This window comes from Henckelia pumila, unplaced genomic scaffold (assembly GCF_033568475.1).
Source record: "Henckelia pumila isolate YLH828 unplaced genomic scaffold, ASM3356847v2 CTG_389:::fragment_1, whole genome shotgun sequence".
Taxonomy (NCBI): domain Eukaryota; kingdom Viridiplantae; phylum Streptophyta; class Magnoliopsida; order Lamiales; family Gesneriaceae; genus Henckelia; species Henckelia pumila.
In genome coordinates this window covers 60,614-86,995 of record NW_027331817.1, presented here as the reverse complement: position 1 = coordinate 86,995, position 26,382 = coordinate 60,614, and the positions used below count along the sequence as shown (strand labels likewise).

The following is a 26,382-nucleotide window of genomic DNA, read 5'->3' as shown; positions in this document are numbered from 1 at the left end:
ACACAGGAGTTGGAATAAAATTGACCGGGTCAAGTTTGAACTCAATTAAATAAATAGACACACACATATGCATACAAGATAATAAATTATTCCTTTTCAATTTTCGTTTCCTCTTTTGGCCGTAATTTCTCCGTTGTTTGCCCGATTTCAAATCCGGAAGTAGTTCCGGAATCCTCGCGGCGAGATCTTTCTTTTGGTACCGATTTTCCTAAGCTTTGAGCTCGTTTCTTTGAACCCCTTTTTCCCAGACACCGTTTTTCCGCCATGTTGCCGCTGCCTATCGTTGCTTAGGCTAGGAGGAAGATTATTTAGGTTTGATGGAGTTCAATTTCAAAACTTTGAGGTAATTTCATGGCTAGGGTTTCGAAAATTTGGGTATTTTGGTTCAATTGAGTTCCTATAATTGATATATATTTAATTGTTGGTTGTAGGTGTTATATTTGAGCCGAATTGAGGTATTGGTTATTTTTTGGAATTTATTTAAGCATTATTTCAAAATTTCAGATTTATTAATTGGGAATTTTCGAGTTTTAGTTCTTGATAAATTATGTTTGGATGTTTAGATGTGTTAGAAAGTGTAAATTTTAATTTTAGGAATTTTGTGGAATTTCTGAAAAATTAAAAATAGCGTTAATTGAGTTTTTGAACTTCTAAGGCTATAGAATATCGTATATTCGATAGTATTATGCCTTAGGATTGTTGTATGTTAGCCTCGGAAATTATTTTGTAATTTTAGGCTAAACCGTCGAATTGTTGAAATTTTATATGAGTTGATTTTGGAAATAAATATTTTCCACAAGTTCAGAGTCATCAGAAAGTCCTTAAGAATTGTGGTAAATTTAAGTGTTCAGTGAGCTACGCTCAAAACGGTATCTTACGATGTTTATGAAGTCATTTAATTTTATTAAGTGGCTTGTTAATTGCTATTATATGCCTTGGATGACTTGTATGTGCATTCATGCATAATTTGATATTTTTGTGCTGAGTTGAGTAATTATCCCTAGTTGTTATTTTTAAATAAATAATATATTTTCTTTTTAAATATATTAAAAAGGGATATTTGTCAACTAGTCACATTAATCCAATGGCATAGCATGTTGAGCCTTGACTCCTTTGACAGCTATTTTGTTGGACTCTTGAGATGTATGTTGAGTCATGAGAGGGGAGAGTGGGATAGGATTAGCCACATTCCCAGATGACAGCTCAGGACGAGCGGCCTTGCAAACCGCATTCCTAGAGCTACGTGCATGGACGAGCTGCGATTTGATGCTGCATTCCTGGCACGGGTGGCCACTGTTGTTGACGTTGTTATTGGTACTCCACTTGGTATCCGTTATTCCATTGTTACCGTTCACGCATTGCATAGCATTGCATTGAATTTACTTGGTATTATTACATGTCATTTATTTACATCGCAATTTACTGGTTTGTCATACTGGGGTCCGACCCCTATTTTTCTTTTATGTCGTGGTTGTTTTTGATGCCATGACAGGATTTCCAGGGACTTCTGACGCGTCTGTTGGAGCGTCAGGTATCGATGCTCAGTGACGGCTAGTAGTTATTGTTTTCCCAGATATACTTATATGTATTGTGTGTGGTTTGGTATTCTGCCGGGGAGATGCCCCGAGTAGTTGTATTATATACTCTATTGTTGGTTTGATTTGATTGTGGAGTGATCGAGTCTTGTCGGCTATGCTTGTGTTTAGTCCTGGCCAGTGCGGCTGTAGGAATTGTGTTTGTGGAATATGACTCTATTTTCGAGTATATAATGTTGTGTTGTGTTGTTTGGATTTTTCGGGATGTCCTATTAACGGGGAGGTCATGCCAAAATTTTTGCAGGCCCAAAAAAGAAAATTTTTACTCGTTTTTGCTGTTTACACTAATTAATCCTGATTGTTTGGTCATTAAACATTAATCAGGAGCACGAGCTCTCACAACATACTACTTTGTGCTCTTCCTATTGCTGACTGATTGTCACAATAAATAGTAATGGAAGACACCGGTTTATTCCAATATGGAATATCTTCTAAAAAGTTTCGAAGCCACTCGGCTTCTTCACCAGCTTTATCTAAAGCAATGAACTCGGACTCCACAGTTGACCGAGCTATACAAGTTTGTTTAGAGGATCTCCATGACACCGCTCCTCCACCAATTGTAAACACATATCCACTAGTAGACTTGGAGTCTTTCGTGTCAGAAATCCAATTTGCATCATAAAATCCTTCTAGGACCGCAGGATATTTTTTATACACTATTCCATAACTTGAAGTGTATTTCAAATATCCAAGCACTCTCATTAATGTTTTCCAATGATCCTCACTTGGATTACTTGTGAACCGACTAAGTTTGTTTACTGTATATGCAAGATTAGGACGTGTACAGTTAGTTAAGTACATCAAACTTCCTATCACCCTTGCATATTCCAATTGTGAAACAGCTTTTCCTCTATGTTTGGCTAAATGTGTACCCAAATCCATAGGTCTTCTAGCCGGAGAACGATTTGTGGCATTAAATCGTTCAAGAACCTTTTCTACATAATGAGTTTGGGATAAAATAAATCCAGCAGGAGTTCTAAAAACTTTAATCCCTAGAATAATATCACACAATCCCAAATCCTTCATGTCAAAATGTTGTCTCAACATTTTCTTTGTTTTCACAATCAATTCATGGTTGCTTCCCATGATTAACATGTCATCTATGTAAAGATAAACAATTACATATGCATTTGTAGTAATGGCTCACTTAAGCAGGAGCGGACCCACCATAGGGCAAAAGTGAGCCACGGCTCCCCAAAACTGTTGAAATTTTTTTCAGCATATCTGTAAATGTATATTCATTTGTGAAAATATATTATATAAAAATATGTCCTGTATAAGAAACTAAATTTCCGTGTGGCTTATTGGGCAGATCTTGTTTTGAGTTTATCTGTAAATGTATATTCAATGCCAAGTTGCCAACCTTAAATTCTCTTTTAAGTTTATCTATTTTATTAAAATATGTAAATTATTGTTTTAATATATATTGAGCACCCTTTAATAACTACTTTTAGTGTGTTCAAATTAAACCAATTTTTTTCTCCATTTTACTCCTATCACCAAAAACATATTTTAATTTTATTCTTTTATCCACAATTTTCTCCAATTTTTCTCATCTACCTTTTTGAATATAATAGGATATTAAATTTATATTATCTTTCCAATAAATAATTTTTAACTACTAAATAATATATTATTTCATACATAAAATAATCATAAAATATCATATATTATATCACTCACGTAATTGTGTGTGCTTCTGTTGCTAGTATATAATAAAAAATTTCAAAACTAATAAAAAAAATTATTCTCAATGCCAACCTTTATTTCTCTTTTAAGTTTATCTATTTTATTAAAATATGTAAATTATTGTTTTAATATATATATATATATATATATATATATATATATATAATAAAAAATTGCAAAACTAATATAAAAAAATTTATTCATCATGAAAAGTGAAAATATATATTCTTTTAATAATTTATTTATTTAAATCATTAAAATTTTTCCTCTAAAATTATATAAAATAAAAAATTAGAAGCTGATAAAAATAAAAAGAAAGGGGCTAATCATCGTGAAAAATGAAACCCCTATTCTTCTATTTTTTTTCTAAATTTTCTCTAAAATTATGTAAAATTAGATATTTCAAACTAATAATAAAACAAATATTCATCATGAAAAGTAAAAACCCTCATACTTTCCTCTAAAATTATACAACATAAAAAATTCAAACTAATAAAAAGAAAATGACTATTCATCATTAAAAATAAAAACTCATATTCTTCTAAAACAAGATATTTAGAAAAGTTTCACCCTGCACCATCAGCTACACCAAATTTCTCACTCTCCACAATATTTCTTTTTTTTTTTTGCTAATTGTGGGTATTTTCAATTTTGCGATATGCCAATATATATCTGTTTTCTGTTGATTTTGTTTGATCAAATTTGTTTAGATTTTGTTCAGTTAATATTTTGGATTGAATTCAATTTTTTTTATCATCTCAATTGAATTATTTTTTTATATTATATATATATATTAAATATTAACCAATCTTCAAAATTTTAATTAATCAACCTTGTTTTTAGGGTGATAATGCATATACTTATTCTTTCAGTTTTTACAACTATTATAAAACTGTAATTCTCAGCTGTGAATATCGTCAAAATTAGGCTTTGGAGCAAAATGAATGATGATTTTTTTTTCGAATGCATTGATAATATTTATTAAAAGAGACATGTGCTCCCTCCTTCAGGTCCCTGCAGCTCGTCCCCATCCCTCGAATTAATCTCCATATGAGCCAATGGGCCTCTGACTCATGTGAATGGAGTGCCTTTCGAGATCAACCCTTTTTTTTTCTTAAAAATATATTTGTTAAAAGCAATATAATTTTTATCTTTTATCTATACTCTGTGAGCGGTCCCTCCAAAACCGACATATATCCTAGATCCGTCCCTGCACGTTTCCATTGAATATTATATATGGTTATGGTAAAGTTATTTTCAGATTCTGTTCCATGGAAGTTGGTTAATTAATTGCCAATTTTACAATTCCACACACGAAGTGCTTGCCAAGCCACAGAGTACATATACACTTAATTTGTGGAGGCGATGCTTAATAATCATGTCTTCCTTGGCCGTTGATATGTAGCCTTGAAGTTGTCCTGCGTCCTAACTACATAAATTGAAGATTCTATGTTAAAACACTCTCGGTGTATTTGTACGAAATGATTAGCCAACTCACTTTGAAACAAAAAATTTAGAAGAGTTGGAGTAGACCCTATAATTTTTTATTGGAAAAATTCTCGGGTTTGCTGAGAACTCTCTATGAAAGTTTTTTGAGCTAATAACCCCCTGTGATTGTAGTTCGGTAACATACACACCTCTTTCAGCTAAAAAATGACAAAAATACCCCTACTTAAATAATTAATTAATTAAATTATATATTTAATTGAATAAAATAATCAAATTTTAGTTAAATAACTGTGAAAATTATATATAATTATTTTATTTTAATATTTGTTATACGCGAAATATTTTTTAATGGTAAATTATATTATTACATTAAATTACATATTAAGTTTAATTATTTTTAAAATATAATTTAATATTTAAATTAATTAATTTGATTTTATAAATAATTTTAACTGAAATAACATAATTAAATGTATTGTTGTTTTAATTTAAATTTTCGATAAAAGATACTGATAAAAGAGTTCATAAAAGTTATTTAAGAACAGTTTAGTAATTTTTTGGTCGAAAAGGGGTGTATGCTAGCTACATATCTAGTCTAGAATAATAAAAGAGTACTACTAGCTCAACAAACTTTCGTAAGGTGTTTTCAATAGACTTGAGATTTCAAATAAGTTATATATGTTATTTTTCCTTTTTGATTTCATGATAATATATAAACAAATGCATGGTTAACTTGTCAGTTCAATTAACATAATATTACAAAGTTGAATGTACTCGTAACTAATAATGCGTAAAATTCATAATATTGCACACCATATTCCCCTTTTGTTCATCAAGATTAAATGTTTTAATGCATTATTTTTAGGTTTGGGTTGAACAATTTTCTTTTTTATTCCATAAAAAATTTAATTTGTAGACGCTAAAGGTTGATTGGGCGGAGGTTCAGTGACCCATCAAAATCAGTTCTGGCCTCGATGATAAAGGTGAGGAGAAAAAATATGTAGCTGAAGAAATTTCTGGGATGATCCTCACCAAGATGAAAGATCGATATATTGCGGAAGCTTATATCGGGATGACGATAACAAACGCCATTATTACGGTGCCTGCCTACTTCAATGATTCCCACCAAGGATGCTGGAACCATTGCCGGCCTCAACGTCTTGCGTATCATCGTCGAGCCGACTGCTGCAGCCATTGCATATGGTCTTGACAGAAAGTTCACCAGCTATGGCGAAAAGATTAACGTGCTTATTTTTGTAAAATAATATACATTAATAATTTGTATGCATTATTGTCATGTAGGTGCATTATTATCATGTGGGTCTACGGATCATTGAATAAAGGGCAAAGTTGGAAAATGCACCAGACAATTAATGTAATAATTTCACATATAACTTCCATTTTAATGAAATCTATTTAATTATATGTCTTTCATTTAAAATTTCTTCCTATTATTAATTGGAACAAATTTTCATACATACATTTTATTTGTTATTATTATATTTTTTCATTTCGTTCATTATTTATAATATTGCAATATAAATTTTTTTAATAATATATTAATATTATTCAATCAAATAAATAGAATATTATCACCTTACAAACAAATGCATACACTAAATTTATATATATATATTGTTTACTTTACTTTCTTTCTACTATTAATTGTGTTGAATTTTCATACATTAATCTTATATGTTATTTTATTTCTATTTCTACTATAAAATTATGAATGTAGGGGTAAATAGTAGAATATTGCAAACAAATGCATACACTAAATTTATATATATTTTGACAAATTCTCAAAAAAATATTTAAAGTAATTTTTGTTAACAATTAATGAAAAATTTATAATTAAAAAGTGTTATAAATTATCTTTCACTATACTTCAAGTGGTGGAAAATAAAAACAAAATTTTAATTAAATATAATAAATTTAAAATGATAATTAAAATTGTTAATTAATATAAAATAATAATTGGTGAAAGTATCCTTTTTCTATATACATAACATAATAATGAGGGCTATATAAGTAAAATTACAAAAAATAAAGGGACAAATTTGAAAAATGTATAAGACAATTAATGTAATAATTTCACATATAACTTCCATTTTAATGTAATCTATTTAATTCTATGTCTTTCATTTCAAATTTCTTCCTATTATTAATTGAAAAAAATTTTAATACATACATTTTATATGTTATTATTATATGTTTTCATTTCGTTCATTATTTGTAATATTTCAATATAAATTTTTTAATAATATATTAATATTATTCAATCAAATAATAGAGTATTATCACCTTGCAAACAAATGCATACGTACACTAAATTTATATATATTTTGTCCACTTTACTTCCTTTCTACTATTAATTGTGTTGAATTTTCATACAATATTAATCTTATATGTTATTTTATTTCTATTTCTAGTATTAAATTATGAATGTAGGGGTAAATAATAGAATATTTTGACCTTGCAAACAAATGCATACACTAAATTTATATACATTTTGAAAAATTCTCAAAAAATATGTAATTTTTGTTAATAATCACTGAAAAAAATATAATTAAAAAGTGTTATAAACTATCTTTCACTATACATCAGCTGGTGGGAAATAAAAACAAAAATTTAATTAAATATAATAAATTTAAGATGATAATTAAAATTGTTAATTAATATAAAATAATTATTATTGAAAGTATCCTTTTATATATAATAATGATGACAAAAAATTTTGTTTAAATGATTAGCTGATGATATAAACTATTAAGTAATATAAATATTAATTAAATTACATAATAAAGACTAATTTAAATTAATCATAATCATAAATAATAATAATCAAAGTACAAGTTAGTGGATTTAGTATTTTTGTTATTAATTCATTATTTTATCATGAAAATAATTTATTTGTTTTAAATCTATCTATTATTTATTATCTATTATCTATTACATATTATCTATTATCTATTATCTATTACTACTACTATAAAAGTATGAATGTAGGAGTAAAGTTTTTTTCATTATGTATATACATACATCTTTACCCTTTCATTCTATATACATAAGATAATAATGAGGGCTATATAAGTAAAATTATAAAAAATAAAGGGACAAATTTGAAAAATGCATAAGACAATTATTGTAATAATTTCACATATAACATCCATTTTAATGAAATTTATTTAATTCTATGTCTTTCATTTCAAATTTCTTCCTATTATTAATTGGAACAAATTTTCATACATACATTTTATATGTTATTATTATATTTTTTCATTTCGTTCATTATTTGTAATATTGCAATATAAATTTTTTAATAATATATTAATATTATTCAATCAAATAATAGAGTATTATCACCTTGCAAACAAATGCATACACTAAATTTATATATATTTTGTCCACTTTACTTCCTTTCTACTATTAATTGTGTTGAATTTTCATACATTAATCTTATATGTTATTTTATTTCTATTTATACTATAAAATTATGAATGTAGGGGTAAATAATAGAATATTGTGACCTTGCAAACAAATGCATACACTAAATTTATATACATTTTGACAAATTCTCAAAAAATATTTAAAGTAATTTTGGTTAATAATTAATGAAAAATCTATTACTATTATAAAAGTATGAATGTAGGATTAAAGTTTTTCATTATGTATATACATCTTTATCCTTTCATTCTATGTACATAAGATAATAATGAGGGTTATATAAGTAAAATTACAAAAAATAAAGGAACAAAGTTGGAGAATGCACAAGACAATTATTGTAATAATTTCACATATAACTTCCATTTTAATGAAATCTATTTAATTCTATGTCTTTCATTTAAAATTTCTTCCAATTATTAATTGGAACAAATTTTCATACATACATTTTATATGTTATTATTATATTTTTTTTTCATTTCGTTCATTATTTGTAATATTGCAATATAAATTTTTTAATAATATATTAATATTATTAAATCAAATAATAGTGTATTATTACCTTGAAAACAAATGCATACACTAAATTTATATATATTTTGTCCACTTTACTTCATTTCTACTATTAATTGTGTTAAATTTTTATACATTAATCTTATATGTTATTTTGTTTCTATTTCTACTATAAAATTATGAATGTAGGGGTAAATATATAATAGAATATTGTTACCTTGCAAAAAAATGCAAACACTAAATTTATATTCATTTTGAAAACTTCTCAAAAAATATTTAAATTAATTTTTGTTAATAATTAATGAAAATTTTATAATTAAAAAGTGTTATAAATTATCTTACTATACTTCAGTTGGTGGGAAATAGAAACAAAAATTTAATTAAATATAATTAATTTAAGATGATAATTAAAATTGTTAATTGATATAAAATAATAATTAGTAAAAGTATCTATTTATATATAATAATGATGACAAAAATTTTGTTTAAATGATTAGCTGATGATATAAACTATTAATTAATATACATATTAATTAAATTAAATAATAAAGATTAATTTAAATTAATCACAATCATAAATAATAATAATCAAAATACAAGTTAGTGGATTTAGTAATTTTGTAATTAATGCATTATTTTATCATGAAAATTATTTATTTGTTTTAAAAATATAATAATAATAATAATAGTGAGTTAATTATATTTGTTAATATTTAATTATTTTGTCATGAAAATTTTATGAAAAAGAAGATTTTTTTATTATTAAAGGTATCATATTCTTAATATAGTGGATTATTTGATATTCATTTTTTAAAAAAATTTAAATATAACAAAAATAACCTTTATTATTTGAAAAATGTAACATTTATGAAATTTTAATTTGATATAGTTTTGAAGGTTTTTAGTGCACATAAATGGAGTGAAAAATTAATAATCAACATACTAAATGTTATTTAAGTGCTTAAAACGTAAACTAATTCTTATAGAAAACGATGAAGTGATAATCACGGTACTTTAAGTTAAAAAAAATCATATTAGTTTAAATTTTTTTAATTAAATTTTATTTTAATTATTATAATTTTTTGTTAAATAAATACTATTATAATTTAATAAATAATTACAAAAATATTACGTATATTAAATAACAGTTTGAAAAAATTAAATAAAAGATAAAGTAATAAATTATCATGACATATAACTTACCAAGTAATAATTTTAGTTATTATGTTATTTGTTAATTATAAACACTAATTTCGTATATTATTTTATGTAAATACTAGATATTACAATTATGTAATATGTTTTAGTTTCTCTTTTTTTTGGTCATTTAATATTTTGAGTTAATGTTTTAGAGTATATTTTTTCACCACTTTATACTTTCATCTATATATCATTTGTATCTAATGTGCTAAATATTTTTGTATATTGTCTTATTTTTCACTTGTGATATATTCAAGTTTCTAAGTTATATACATAGACTTCTGAATCAATATTTTTTTAATTGAATTAGATAGTGAGTAGATAGATATTGGTTTATATATATATAACATATATACAATATATTTTATTATTAGTATTATCTTATTAATCCAATTATATAATTACTGGATTATAAAATAAGTTATTTTACGTGCGGAGCACGTGCATTTTTACTAGTTATATTAAAAGTGTGATTCATGATTATTTGTCTTGTATTGTTATATTATTGCCTATATATAGGCTAGTCGGTTGAATGAAAGAAACAATCCAATTCCTCTTATTGTTCCTCCGATTCTTTCTATTTTCTCTTACATGCTCTGTTGTTCTCTTGCTTAATATATATTCTTATTCATTTAAAAGCTTCCGCCAACATATCATAAAATCCTTGCATATCAATATATATACTGGTATCCAACAAAATTGTGGTATCAGAGCCACGTTCATTTTCTCCTTTGCAAAAATATTCTATTACAAAAAATGTCTAAAGATTCATTAACTACTCCCATTCCAGTATTTGATGGAGAAAGTTATGAATTTTGGAGAGTCCAGATGAAGATTCTATTTATCTCTCCAGATCTATTGGATATAGTAGAGAATGGTATACCAGAACCAGCAGATGCCGAAAACTTGGCCACGTGGACTCAAGCAAAGCAAAAGGAGTGTCGGGAAAATATCAGGAAAGATGCCAAAGCCTTATTGTTCATCCAACAAGGTGTAAATCGATCCATTTTTCCCAGAATCATGGGTGCCGAAAATGGCAAAAAAGCCTGGCATATTCTAAAAATGGAGTTTCAAGGGTCCAAGAAAGTTATCTCCATCAAGCTTCAATCTTTATGGCGAGATTTTGATAATTTAGCCATGAAAGATAATGAAGATATCCGCACATTTATTTCACGTGTGGTTGAAATAATCAATCAAATAAAAAGTTACAGAGATACCATCGAAGACAAGAAAATTGTTGAAAAAGTCCTACGGAGCTTGCCACAAAAATTTGAACATGTTGTGGCTGCAATTGAAGAATCAAAAGATTTATCAAAATTCACGATGGTGGAGTTGATGGGTTATTTAGAAGCCCATGAAAAAAGGATGAGTAAATTTGTTGGACCTTCCATTGAGCAAGCCTTTGAGTCCAAACTCAAAATTGCGGAGAAGAAAAAATTTGAAGGTGGAGAATCAAGCACATCCCAACAATTTCAACAAAGTGGAAGATTCAAAAATTATCGATACCATGGATGAGGAAGAGGAAAACCACGCTTCAACAACAATCAAATAGGCAGAGGTAATATCAATTCTAACTCTTCTTGTTTTGTTTGCAAGAAATCGGGTCATGAATCAAAAAATTGTTGAGATAGATGCAAAACTTGTAAAATTCCAAACCACTCTTATAAGGACTATTGGCACAGACAAAAAAATGAAGGAAACGAAGCCAATTTCACAGAGGAGAATGATCAAAAAATCATGTTTTATTCATGTATGAACATGACCAATAATTTCTTGAATATGTGGTACTTGGATAGTGGTTGCAGTAATCACATGATAGGACACAAGGATTATTTCATCAAATTTGATGAAAATTTCTCATCAGAGTCAAGGTAGGAGATGGAAAATTACAACATGTTCAAGGCAAAAGAACTATAGCTGTGCGCACAAAGGGATGTAACACCAAATTTATTGAAAATGTCCTATATGTCCCTGATCTTACTTCAAATTTACTGGGTGTTGGACAATTAATTCAAAATGGTTACTCAGTTAATTTTGAAAAAAATTGAATGCAAAATAAGGGACATAGATAAGAAACTGATTGCGAAAATTAAAATGTCTCCGAACAAAGTATTTTCGTTGACAATGCCATTGGATAATAATATCTCATTGAATGTTGAAAAATCTGAAGAATCTCTTTTGGGGAATTTAAGATATGGACATTTGAACTATCATGGACTGAGATTGTTGAAACAGAAAAACATGGTGATTGGACTCCCTGATATTGAACTTTTGGACCAAACATGTGAAGGATATATATATTGTAAAATGCACCGATTACCTTTTCCCAAGACTGCTTGGAGATCAAGACAACCTCTTGAACTGATACATGCGGACATTTGTGGACCAACAAGGACATCATCATTTCAAAACAAAAAATATTTTTTTCTTTTTGTTGATGATTTTAGCAGGATGATGTGGGTGTACTTCTTGGAGAAAAAATTAGAAGCCTTTGCAGTATTTGTCCGGTTCAAGAAGATGGTGGAAAGACAGAGCAATCTCCAGCTCAAGACACTCAGAACTGATCGTGGTGGGGAATTCTTGTCTAAAGAGTTTTCAAATTATTGCAGTCAAGAAGGAATCCGGAGGCAGTTGACAGCTCGCTACACACCTCAACAAAATGGTGTAGCTGAAAGAAAAAATCGAATCATTGTCAAAATGGCTAGAATTATGTTGAAAGCAAAAGATCTTCCCAACACTTTTTGGGCTGAAGCTGTCAATACTGTTTTGTACATCCTCAACAAATCACCTACCAAGGCCAATCCAAATAAAACTCCTTACGAAACTTGGCACAAACTCAAACCAAAAATCAAACATCTTCGAGTCTTTGGATGTCTGGCTTATTCTCTCATTATTTCACAACGACGAGAGAAATTCGACGAAAAAGGTGAAAAATATATTTTTATTGGCTACAGTGATGAATCAAAAGCATATCGTTTGTTTAATCCAAAAACAAACGAGTTGACAATTTCAAAAGATGTACACTTTGGTGAAATGAAAGAATGGGACTGGAAAAATAAAAATACCATTGAATCAAAACAAACAGAATATTCTGGTGCAAGTTCTTCAGTGGATCCAGTACACGACCAAAATATATTTGACTCAGATTCTGATTCAGACTTCCCTGTGAGAAAGGTACGTTCACTAAGAGAAATTTATGTTTTTATCAAATGTTGAATTTTTCCCTTGTGAACCACAGAATTTTGAAGAGGCTGTGAAAAAAAAAGTTTGGCAAAAAGCCTTGAATGATGAAATGACCACTATTTTGAAAAACAAAACTTGGAGCTTGGTTGATATCCCAAAAAATAAAGATGTGGTAGGATTAAAGTGGATCTACAAAAACAAATTCAATGAAGATGGATCAATCTAAAAACATAAAGCTCGCCTTGTTGCAAAAGGCTACTCACAACAACTTGGGATTGACTATAATGAAGCATTTGCACCTGTTGCAAGAATGGAAACAATTCGCATTGTACTTGTTATTGCTGCACAGAAGGAGCTACCAGTCTATCAACTTGATGTAAAATCAGCTTTTCTAAATGGAGAATTGCAAGAAGAAGTCTACGTAGAACAACCAGATAGCTACGTAGTGAAAGAAAAAGAAAACACGGTTTATCGCCTCCACAAAGCACTTTATGGCTTGAAAAAAGCACCTCGGGCATGGAATAGTAAATCGACAGTTATTTCATCAACAATGGATTCCATCAAAGCCCAAGTGAGCCATATCTTTATGTCAAAAAAGGAGGTACAAATTAAATGAATTTTTGATCGTGTGCCTTTATGTTGATGATTTGATATATACTGGAACTAACCATGTGATGCTAGAGGAATTCAAAAAGGCCATGATGAAAGAATACGAGATAACAGATCTGGGCCTTATGAAATATTTTATTGGCATCCAAGTGCAACAAAATAAAGGAGAAATATTTATTTCTCAAGAAAAATACACAGAAGATTTGCTGAAAAAATTCAATATGTCTATGTGTAATCCTGTCACAAACTCCAATGACCTTGAATGAAAAATTGCAGCAAAATGATGGAGAAAAAAAGGCCAAAGCAACAATTTATCAAAGTTTAGTGGGTTCATTTAATGTACCTCACTAACACCAGACCAGATATTGTTCATTTTGTGAACATGATATCCAGATTCATGAGTGATCCAAGTCAAATTCAATTTTTCGCTGGAAAAAGAATACTGCGATATATCAAGGAACAAAAAATCATGGTATAAAATATACTAGTGAAGATGACAATAGACTAATTGGCTACACTGATAGCGACTGAGCTGGATCAATTGATGACAGAAAAAGCACATCTGGGTATGTATTCTCTATTGGTACAAAACCAATTTCTTGGTCTTCTAAAAAATAGAAGACTGTTGCACTTTCATCAGCTGAAGCTGAATATATTGCTGCTACTGATTCTGCCTGTGAAGATTGGCTACGAAGAATTTTGAAAAATTTACAACAAGATCCAAAAAGTCCTACAAAAATATTCTGTGACAACATGTCTGCTATTGCTATGACAAAAAATCCAGTTTTTCATGTCAGGTCAAAGCATATAGAACTTCGTCATCATTTTATCAAAAATCTCGTCAATGACGGAGAAATACAACTAACATTTGTTAGTACCGGAGAGCAAATTGCATATCCATTCACAAAGCCAATATCATCAGAAAAATTGGAGCACTTCAAGAAACGTATATGCATTACAAATTAAGGAGGAGTGTAAAATAATATACATTAATAATTTGGATGCATTATTTTCATGTAGGTGCATTATTATGATGTGGGTCTATGGATCATTGAATAAAGCCTACAAATAATTGAATGCTACAAAATAGCCGGAAGAAATTGGAGCATAGCAAAGAACAAAATATTTAATATAGATGCATGGTACAATTCATGAAACATGTTTTGTTTATTATATTAAAAGTGTGATTCATGATTATTTGTCTTGTATTGTTGTATTATTTCCTATATATAGGCTAGTCGGTTGAATGAAAGAAACAATCCAATTCCTCTTATTGTTCCTCTGATTCTTCTTATTTTCTCTTACATGCTCCGTTGTTCTCTTGCTTAATATATATTCTTATTCATTAAAAAGATTCCGCCAACATATCATAAAATCCTTGCATATCAATATATATACTGGTACCCAACAATTTTCAACCTCGGGGGTGGAACCTTTGATGTGTCTCTTCTCACTATGCGGAATAGTGTGTTCCAGGTTAAGGCCGTCGCCGGTGACGTGCACCTCGGAGGACGCGATTTCGACAACATGATGGTTAACCACTGTGTTCAAGAGTTCAATAGAAAGCACAAAAGGGATATGAGTGTGGACACTCGAGCAATGTCAAGGTTGAGGGAGTCTTGTGAGAGGGAAAAGATAAATCTATTCAAATCGATTGCTTGTACGATGAGATCGATCTTCACCATAAAATGACTCGTGGGAAATTCGAAGAACTCAACATGGATTTGTTTAGGAAGTGCATTAAAGCAGTGGAGGAATGTCTGAATGAGGCCAAGATGGACAAGAAAAGTATCCACGACGTGGTGCTTGTTGGCAGATCGACTAGAATTCCCAAGGTGCAACAAATGCTACAAGATTTCTTCAATGGTAAGGAGTTGTGCAAGAGCATTCATCCCGATGAGGCCGTTGCTTCTGCTGCAGCAATCCAAGCAGCTATATTAACTGGCCATGCTAGTGAACAAGTTCAAGATATATTGTTATGTGAACAAGGAGGCGAAATGAAAGTGATAATACCAAGAGACACCGCTGTTCTGACCAAGAAAAAGGAACAATTCATGACAAGTTCCGACAACCAAACCATGACACTCATCCAAGTTTTTGAGGGCGAAAGGGCGAGGACGATAGCTAACAACTTGTAGGGTAAATTCGATCGAGCTCACTGAAATCCCACCTGCTCCGAGGGGGGAACCTAAAATAACCATCTGCTTCGATATCGACTCTGATGGGATACATGACAATCATCAATGACAAAGGAAGGTTGTCTGCGGAAGAGATCAAGCGAATGGTGCGTGAAAAGAATATTTTATTCCTTAAAATTCTCAAGTTTTTAAAAAAGATTTTATTTAATATCTTTTACCTTTCTTGGACATGAAGTAACTTTTATATTAGTTATTTATTTCCTTAAATAACTTGATTTGAGATATTATTAAGCTTATCATTTCATATCTAATGTGTATCGCCTTTCTTATATTTGTAGATTTGATATGATCAAATCTTGAGGAATCCTACGTCTACAAGAAAACTAAGACAAGAAGGATTCTTGTCTATATAGGCGTGCTACAAGAGAGAGACAGAGAGATTGATACCAAGACCATCTAGATTTATTTAATACCTTCACGTACGTACATTGAGATAGAATTGAAGATTTTCTGAAGCTCGTATCAGTCGTGATTTCTTGAAGCCGTGAAGAACACTTGAAGATCATTGATCGGAGAAGTGTGCTGCTCACGTGTTTTGGCTTCAAGATTTTTCTTCTTATCTCGCTTTATTTATTCTATCTTGCATAGAATTTTTAGGAGAACTTTTACTCTTTATTTTCTCACTTGTTTTGAGAAATTGAATTTTATAATGATCACTAGTTTTAGGGTTTGTAAAACTCTTTGAATTATTTTCTAGTGAAAGTTTTGCCCTGAGGCGCTGCAAGAGTATTTTATACTCTTGCTTATTTAATCTGATCCTATTTATTGGTTGCTTGTTTATTTTATTTCATGTTTTAATTATATTCCACTACAAAATTACTCTTGGTGTTATTGAAAGTGTTGTCAACACCTTGTAACAACACCTCAAACTGTTTATGTGCAACCCCTATTTCCTTACAAGTGGCATCAGAGCCATCTTCTTGATACACTAAGAACTGATCCTGGTTTGTTTATTTTATTACAAGAAATAAGATGGACTCATCGTCTGTTGCGAACTCATTTTTGAAACCTCCGGTTCTTGATGGCACGAATTATGCATTGTGGAAGACAAGGATGCGATACACTATCAAAGCGATGGATGTTCATGCACGGCAAAGTATTTTTACTGGTTGGAATCCTTCAAAGACGCTAGATCAAGATGGAGAATACATTCTCAATCCAGAAGAAACTTGGACCGTTGAGGAAGCACAAAGTTTAAGCTACAATGCTACAACAATCAATGCAATCTTTTCATATGTGGATATGAGAATGTTTGGAATCATAGATGACTGCATAGTTGCAAAGGATGCGTGGGACGCTCTTCAATAACACTATGAAGGAACTGATAGTGTGAGAAGAACAAGAATGAGATTGCTAAACGCAAAATTCTAGAATATTCGGATGGATGAGAACGAGACAATTGCTGATTATGATAAGAAACTTAGAGAGATAGCTACAGAGGCGCATGCTCTTGGAGGACCTATTGCTAGTGAGAATATGGTGAACAAAGTCCTTCGATCCTTGCCAAAGAGATTTAATGAGAAGATTTGGGTGCTTGAAGAGGTAAAGGACACTTCAAAGATAAAGATGACAGAATTGATTAGTATCCTTCAAGTATTCGAGATGAACTCTTCAGCACAAGAGAAGGATAAAGGGAAATCTATAGCACTTCAAGCTTCAAAACCTTCATACGAGGAGTATGTTCAATTCCACAAAGAATTTCATCAGTCTGATCTAGAGGATGATTCGATCTCACTCATGAATAAGAAATTCAATGATTATCTGAAGAAGATGAAAGAGTCAAGGAAGACAGATAAAAAACTCAAGGCTCCAATGTTCTGTAACAAGCCATTGAGAATTACTGGACCAGAACAGTCTCCAAGGAAGCTTACTGATACTCCTAAGCCTCGACTGATGTTGGAAGGGAAGAAGAAGCCAGTTTCAAAGAATTTAGACACGGTTCAATGTCATGCTTGTCAAGGCTTTGGACATTTTGCAAATGAGTGTGCTAACATGCTTAGGAAAGGGATTAATACGTCTTTAAGTGATAGAGAGTCTGATGAAGAAGAGCAGGAAGATGAAGAAAGCCACACTACCCTATCTGCCCTACTGAAAAGCAAAAATATGTTTCAAGTCAATCCTTTAGGTGTTGCCGCAGGTGTTGCCACACCTGGCCGCAACATCTCCCAAAGGTCGGTCTGTTTAAATTCTTCCGTTACTGATAATGTGTGTAATAATGATGCAGGTGATGAAACAATATCCATGGAAGAAGCTCGGATAATGTTTGAAGAACTACACATGCTGATTGGATTGAAAGAAATAAGATGAATACACTTCTTTCAAAAGAAAATTCTGATTTAAAGATTGATGTGTCAAGACTCGAAGTCATGCTGAGTAAGAAAGACATGGAATTAAGTCTGGTGAAGAAAGAACTCGGAAAAGAAAAAGCTACATTGGCCAAGTTTAATTCAAGCACTTCCAAGCTTGAATCTCTACTCATGATGGGAAGAGATGGTACGACTGTTTTAGGTTTTGAAAACAACAAATTCGAGGTTGGTGAAAGTTCAAAAGGCCCTGTGTTTGTCAAGGAAAGCAGCTGTACAGAAAGCTCAACCAAAAAGGCCTCACCAATTTATCCTACAAAACCAAAGCCATAGTCTACTGCTCCTTCAATGACTAGAAGAAAGCGTAAGTATATTTGTCACTACTGTCATAGACCTGGTCATATTAAACCATACTGTTTTAAGCTGCAGAAAGACTACAGACATAGATCTGCATCGAAGGTGTTGCCAACACCTCCTCACAACATCTACAAAGACAGATCTACTGTAAGAAAGGTTTGGGTACCAAAAGCTGATATTCAATTTTATATGATTTATACTGCTTTGAGAACTAATGTTTCAGTTGCTTGGTACTTTGATAGCAGTAGCTCACGTCATATGACAGGTTCCAAAAAGTTCCTTACTGAATATGTCTAAGGCCCGAGATTATTTAATTTTGATCCGAGAATATTTAATTTAGGAATAATTAGAGTTTTGATTTAAATTCTAATATTCTTAAATTAGTGAGGATTGAAATTTAAATACAAGGAAGTTTCAGGGCTATTATGCAACTGGTGAAGAAATAGAAAGGTCTAAGTGCAATTTTTGAATTTGAGTGGGACACTTGTTTCTCAATAACATATTCACGTGTATACATGCCTTTTCATCAGAAAAGTGAGAGCAAAACTGAGAGCAGAGAAGGAAGGAAGAAAGGGCTCAAGCACAATTTTATATTCAAAGTTTCATAACTCAATATCCGTTAATCCGATTTCAGTTCCGGGCACAGTTTTGGAATCCTCAGAATAAGAGCTTCAAAGTGATGTAAGAATTATTATGTTTTATCATGATCAGCATGTTTCGAAATTTGAGAGTTGAGGAAATCAGAGTTTGATGTTAGATATATGTTCTTGAACTACTATGGATTGTATATTCGACGTCGAACCGACGAACGGCTATCGTGTTGAATTGTTATGATTTTCAGCTTTGGTTAGAATTCTTACATGCTGATGTGGCTGGGTTTTAGCTGATTTATGGATATTAGGAAGTGATTTAGATTGTATATGATTGTGAGTTTAGATAGCTTTGAGTTACGGTTTCCGAATAGACGCCGTTACGCCGCCGAACTTGTGATTGTGAACTGTTTTGCTATCTTCTTCGATTGAGCTTGGATATGATTGACTTATACTAATTTTGTTGGATGTTATATACTTCATTTCAGATTGTGGTGAAAGTGTTTTGAGCTTGGGAATTCAGAAGTCGAATCGGAAACGAGTTGAAGCAAGGTTTGGAGTCATTTTTCCAATAGAGCTTGATATAACTTGAAGGTAGACTTTGATTCAAGTCTTATGGTTGTTCCTTGTCCAGATTTGGGATAGCTTGGAATCACCTTGAAACCTCACAATCAAAAGGTAAAAGTCGACACTACTTTGACGGGATGAATACTCAAGACATGGTTATAACATGAGTTCCCAAAACCAAACCACATACTTGCTATGTTTTATGATTTGTTTACATGGCTTATGAATTGCTTGTCAATGTGATTAGTTGGTTTGAATATGGTGAATGTATTTGATATAACTTGACATTCATCTTGAACCTATTCCTTGAATTTGAAATAAACTGAAACGTTTGATATAGGCATGTTGAAAAGTCTATCCTCGAGTGGCCTAAGTGGTTGATTTAGCTTAGTGCCCGAATACTCCGTGTAGTTACTTCCACGTCTAGAGGAAAGATGTATGTAGTCTACCTTGATCGAGAATATCGGTAGAATTACTATGTTATCTTATCCTCGGGATCCCAAACCAAAGAACCGAGAGATTGATAGATTAATAGTTTGCTCAACCCGTTTTTAAGCATGCATTTCAATATTTATATATCATGAATGTGATATAGATGTTGTCTTGTTTATATGTTGCTTTTACTAAGAAATATGTTTCTCACCGGTGTTATCCGGCTATTGTTGTGTTGTATGTGTCATGGGAATAGGCAGGACTGGAACAGGGCAGAAGCGAGCGTGAAGAACAGAGATTGAGAGATAGAGTGGAGATCCGAGTTAGATGTAAAGTCTTGTGTTAGTTCCATAGCATGATCTTGTGTTAGCTAAACTTGATATGATGTTTAGGAATCTTACTACTTGAATGTGTAGAATAAAATGATCATGTTGTAATTATCCTTGCCAAGACTTGTTGAACATAACTGCATTCCTTTAATGTAACATGGTGTTCTGTGCAATGATCCTTTTTGTATGATATTGAGATAGCTTGAGATTAGATTCAAGTATATGGTATGATCTTGTTCTTCTCCAACTATATATGTATGTTAGTTTTGGTTACAAGATTGAAGTGTTGTTGCACCATTATACCATGAGATTACTAGAGCATGTTAGAACGATTTGCAAGGCTTTGACAGCAAAAGCTTCTGCTGGCTTTCTGGATTATGAGCCCGCTCGATCGGGTGAACTTCACCGATCGAGCGAGGCCAAAATATTTTCCAACCCGAGAAGTAGGGCTTGAGGGCTCGCTCGATCGGGTGAATTCACCCGATCGAGCGAGGTGTGAACTTTAAAAAAAAAAATTTAGTCTTTGCTAATTGACTATCATTTATTATTCATGAATTAATTATTTGAATAAGAGATTAGCACTCGGGTCCCCACATTATGTTGAACATAAAAGTGGAAAAGTAACCTATGGAGGAGGTTCAAAGGGAAACATTGTTGGAAAGGGAATTCTGAATATTGCTGGTTTGCATAAGCTTCGCAACATGCTTCATGTTGAAGGACTAACTGTCAATCTAATAAGCATAAGCCAACTTTGTGATGATAATTTGCATGTGCAATTTGATAGAGAACTATGCAAAGTTTTTGATGATTCAAATTTGTGTGTCATGACGGGTACAAGGTCATCCAACAACTGCTATCAACTTGGAGAAGAGATGGATTGTAGACACACAAAAGTGAATGAGTTTGATCTATGACATCAAAAATTGGGTCATGCAAATTTCAAGACTCTAAAGAACTTGAGTAAGTTAGATGCTGTTGGAGGTATGCCTAATCTGAAATATGGTATTCCATTTTTGTGTGAAGCATGTCAAAAAGGGAAGCAGACTAATGTATCACACGAGGTGTTGCCATCATTTGTGACAACACGCTGTCTTGAGCTTATACATATGGACTTAATGGGTCCAATGGATGTTGAAAGCTTTGGTGGTAAGAAATATTCTTTTGTTTGTGTGGATGATTTTTCACGATATACTTGGGTAAATATTTTGAGAGAAAAATCAGACACCTTTGATGCCTTCATGAAACTGCTCACTAAGATTTCGAATCTACACAATCTGAAGGTAATCAGAATTCGCACTGATCATGGTAAAGAGTTTGAAAACTCTTCTTTTGCTAGTTTGTGTGATAAGAAAAGTATTTCTCATGAATTTTCTTCTCCTAAAACCCCAGAACAGAATGGAATTGCTGAAAGAAAAAATAGAACTTTGCAAGAGATGGAAAGAGTGATGTTAAGTTCAAAAAATATTTCAAAACGTTTTTGGGCAGAAGCCTTGAATATTGCATGTGATATTTCAAATAGAGTTTATTTGAGGAATGATACTACTATGACATCCTATGAAATTCTCATGGAAAAGAGGCCAAACCTTAAATATTTTCATATTTTTGGATGTGTATGTCACATTTTAAATGATAGAGATCATCTTGCTATGTTTGATGCAAAGATTGACAAGGGCATGTTCTTAGGATATTCATCAAATAGCCGAGCCTATAGGATGTTTAACTTGAGAACTAGGACTATTCTTGAATCAATTAATGTTGTTTTTGATGACTTTGCAGATCTAAAGAAGAAAACAGCTTGGGATGAAGTTGATGATCTGCTAGATAATTCTGGAAATTCAGATGTAGTCCAAGGAGTGTTGTCAACACCTCCGACAACACCTTCTGCAGAAAATCCAGAATCAAAAGTCAAAAAGCCTACTGATGAGAATATTAATGAGGACAGTGAGGTAATAGAGAAACCCTCTGATTGACTGCACTAGAAATCAATCAGAAGTTTTACGTAGAGAATAAACAGATATGATCTGTTAATTCGATTTGTAATTTTTCACAAAAATCACAAATCGAATTTTCTCCAAAAGGGACAGAGGAATTTTCGAAAAACCTCTTGAATAATATAGACTGATTTTCAAAAATTGCTAGACTGAAAGCTTGTGTAATTTTCGAACACAGTACATATATTTATAGATAATTTCTAAACTAGATTAAGTTTATAATTGCATTAGGACTCTAACTACTTAGGGCCCACAATCCATAACTTAAGCCCAACAAGCCAAGCCCGTTGTTCTAGAAATTAATATAAAATTCATCGTGACTCCGATTGATAAACTGATTTTACCAATGTGCACAGAAACCATTTCTGCATCTTTTAAAGTCAAGATAATTTTTCTGAATCCGAATTCAGTGATTTCCAAAAATTTCCATCCCTATGTCATTTTAGGAAATCCCACTCCCTTTTAATTAAGAAGTCCAACTTTTCTTTCATTAAATTTAACTCTTTAAATTTAACTATCTCTACGGGGTTTTAGTAATCCATTACTTGTGTTACCCTCAATGGTTCAGGAATACAGCTAGCCGTGGGCTCACAACTTCTTGTGACTCGGAACAACAATTTCCGACTTACCCATCGAATCATGGTAAGAGCGCCTAGCAACATCGCCCCATGATTCCCTAGGTATTACTGATAGTTCCTGCAAGAACCAGTAGATTTTGGTTAGCGTACAGTACGGTCCCTTCAACCAAATATCCCGATCGAATCAACAACCATTGGTGCATCGAAAGTCGTTCGAGATTCGATAACTATGCATAACATCTTGGAGATCTATTAGTGACATCGCATGTGTTACTAGGAACACCAAGTAACCTAAAACACATCATGTACTCTGGCCAGAGATTCGTCACACTAATATCTCCTCAGATCGCATAGGATATCCACACTCGCAAGTATGTGGTGAATCCTTGACAACAAAGCATCGACTCCTATATGTATCGTAACTGTACCCAATCCCGACACCTGATGACCCCAATAGAGTCGGTAAACGAGTCAAAGTACAGTACTAGCATATAGAGTCTCAATGATGTTTCAAGTAATAAGGACTAATAGTGTACAACCAAAACCGCGAACTTTATCCACTCGATAAGTGATAACCACTTGGAAAGTTCGAATAGGGTAGTTCGATCATTCATCATATGAATATCCATTTGCATGCTTTGAACATCTCTATGTTCCATACCAATGAAACATGGTACTCGGCATCGCAAATGCTAGTCTCAATCTCGAGCGATCCTTATCCTTATTTGCAGACGGCTCAATTGACTAGGAACTGTTTAGAATATACAGTGACTATAAGATGTGTTTCATGATAGCCATCCCCATGTGCTACCACATCTTACATACACTATAGTATATTCAAGGTCTTTATCAAAACAACAATAGTATATCATAATATAACAATATGAATAAAGATAAAGTCAATGTCATTATAAAAGTGTAAATTATATTAAACAAAAGATTGTTTTACATAGAGTCATAAAAGCCCTTAGCCACAAGTTGGCTAACCGGGCACCCACTCTTTCAAGACCTACCTTGGTCTAAATCAGATGTTGCTGCAGGTATTGTGGCAGGTGTTGCAAACACCTCCTCTGCCACTGCAATTTTTGTACCTACCTCTGCTGCTTAGACCGAGGATACTGCTTTTATTCAAGCTTAATTTTTGCATGCTGAGCAGAAGATTGCACAGGCTAAGGCTGATCTTGCCTATTATGAAGGGTTGAAGGATCATTACGAGTCATTACTCAGTGGAGCTGGCTCTTTTGAACAAAAAAGGGGGAGAAGAAAGTGGTGAAAAAGAAGCTGAAAGTAATGGCTCATCTGAGAGCAATCAATTCTAGATTGGTTTAGTTGGTTTAGTTTTCTTGTTTTTGTTTTAATTGTTACTGATAAGTTTTTTTTGCTCTTCTCCTAATCAAAACTGCTTTTTCTGTTTATGTTTATTGGTCTGGAATGTTGTACCTAGATGTTGCCAACATCTCTTGACAACACCTCTGCTTATACTTAGGGGAGAATCTATTCAGGTTTTGATTAAGGGGGAGTTGAGTTGAACTGATTATTTTTTAAAAATGTGTTTTGTCCAGAAAGGCAAAAAGGGGGAGATTGAAAGGAATATTTTATTCCTTAAAATTCTCAAGTTTTTAAAAAAGATTTTATTTAATATCTTTTGTCTTTCTTGGACATGAAGTAACTTTTATATAAGTTATTTATTTCTGTAAGTAACTTGATTTGAGATATTATTAAGCTTATTATATCATATCTAATGTGTATCGTCTTTCTTATATTTGTAGATTTGATATGATCAAATCTTGAGGAATCCTACGTCTACAAGAAAACTAAGACAAGAAGGAGTCTTGTCTATATAGGCGTGCTACAAGAGAGAGACAAAGAGATTGATACCAAGACCATCGAGATTTATTTAATAGCTTCACTTACGTACATTGAGATAGAATTGAAGATTTTCTGAAGCTCGTATCAGTCGTGATTGCTTGAAGCCGTGAAGAACATTTGAAGATCATTGATCGGAGAAGTGTGCTGCTCACGTATTTTGGCTTCAAGATTTTTCTCCTTATCTCGCTTTATTTATTCTATTTTGCATAGAATTTTTAGGAGAACTTTTACTCTTTATTTTCTCACTTGTTTTGAGAAATTGAATTTTATAATGATCACTAGTTTTAAGGTTTGTAAAACTCTTTGAATTATTTTTTAGTGAAAGTTTTGCCCTGAGGCGCTGCAAGAGTATTTTATACTCTTGCTTATTTAATCTGAGTCTATTTATTGGTTGCTTTTTTATTTTATTTCACGTTTTAATTATATTCCGCTGTAAAATTACTCTAGGTGCTATTGAAGGTGTTGTCAACACCTTGTAACAACACCTCAAACTATTTATGTGCAACCCCTATTTCTTTACAGTGCGAGAAGTGGAGCGTTTCAAGGCGGAAGACGAGCAACATAGAAGGAGAGCTAAGGCCAAGAATGCTCTGGAAAACCGTGTGTATAGTATGAGAAGTAAAATTAGAAGGAACAGGAGCTTAGCTTCGAAATTGGAACATTCCGAGCTGAGGAAGATTGAACTCACCGTCGCGCAAACTAGCGAGTGGTTGGAAAGCAATGAACTCGCCGGAGAAGATGAGTTAAAAGGTAAACTGGAAGAACTAGAGACCGTCATTGCAAAGATGTACTCCAGCAGCTATGGCAATGCTACTAAGTTGGATGAAGTTGATTAACCAAGTATATATACATTATTGAAAAGTATATATTATAACATGTTGAGGTGGCTATTTTTGAATATTTTTTGTTGGTTTAATTTGTTTTGGAATCTAAATATGTTGATGTTATCTTGATTTCGTACTTTTCTCCGAGTGGATTGCATTTGATGTTGGAAAATAAATTATTTATTTCCTCTTATTCCACTAATAGTTTTTACCTTTATGCCTCTTGTAATATTTCTAGATACATTTGTAAATAATTTTATTGGATAAAATGGCAAATTTATTAATTGCAATCTTTACCTCTTTTATTATTCATATTTTAAGGTTGATATAAAACAAATATAAATGTATATAGATGTTGATTATTTACCCAAGCCTCTGAGGTAAGTAGCTAGGTACAGATTATATCAAAGTAATCAACTTGATGAAATTGCGTACAAATCTCAAATTTTAGATCGATGCACACACTTTTAATGTTTTCGACAATGTATAATTTACATTTTATGTGTATGAATACATAAAAATTGTCATTAATTAGATTCATACAAAAAAAAAGTTTTTACACTTAAAATATTGCAATATCGACGTTATAAAATGATCAAAGAAATAAGATTAACACACCACATGTCCACAAATTGAATATATATAAAAATATAACAGGAAAA

At 31.6% G+C, this 26,382-nt stretch overlaps 1 pseudogene; it reads left to right on the top strand.

Moving 5' to 3' along the window:
- The first annotated feature begins 1,247 nt into the window (after nt 1-1,247).
- On the top strand, nt 1,248-25,732 carry LOC140871104 (heat shock cognate 70 kDa protein-like; annotated as a pseudogene).
- The last annotated feature ends 650 nt before the right edge of the window (nt 25,733-26,382 follow it).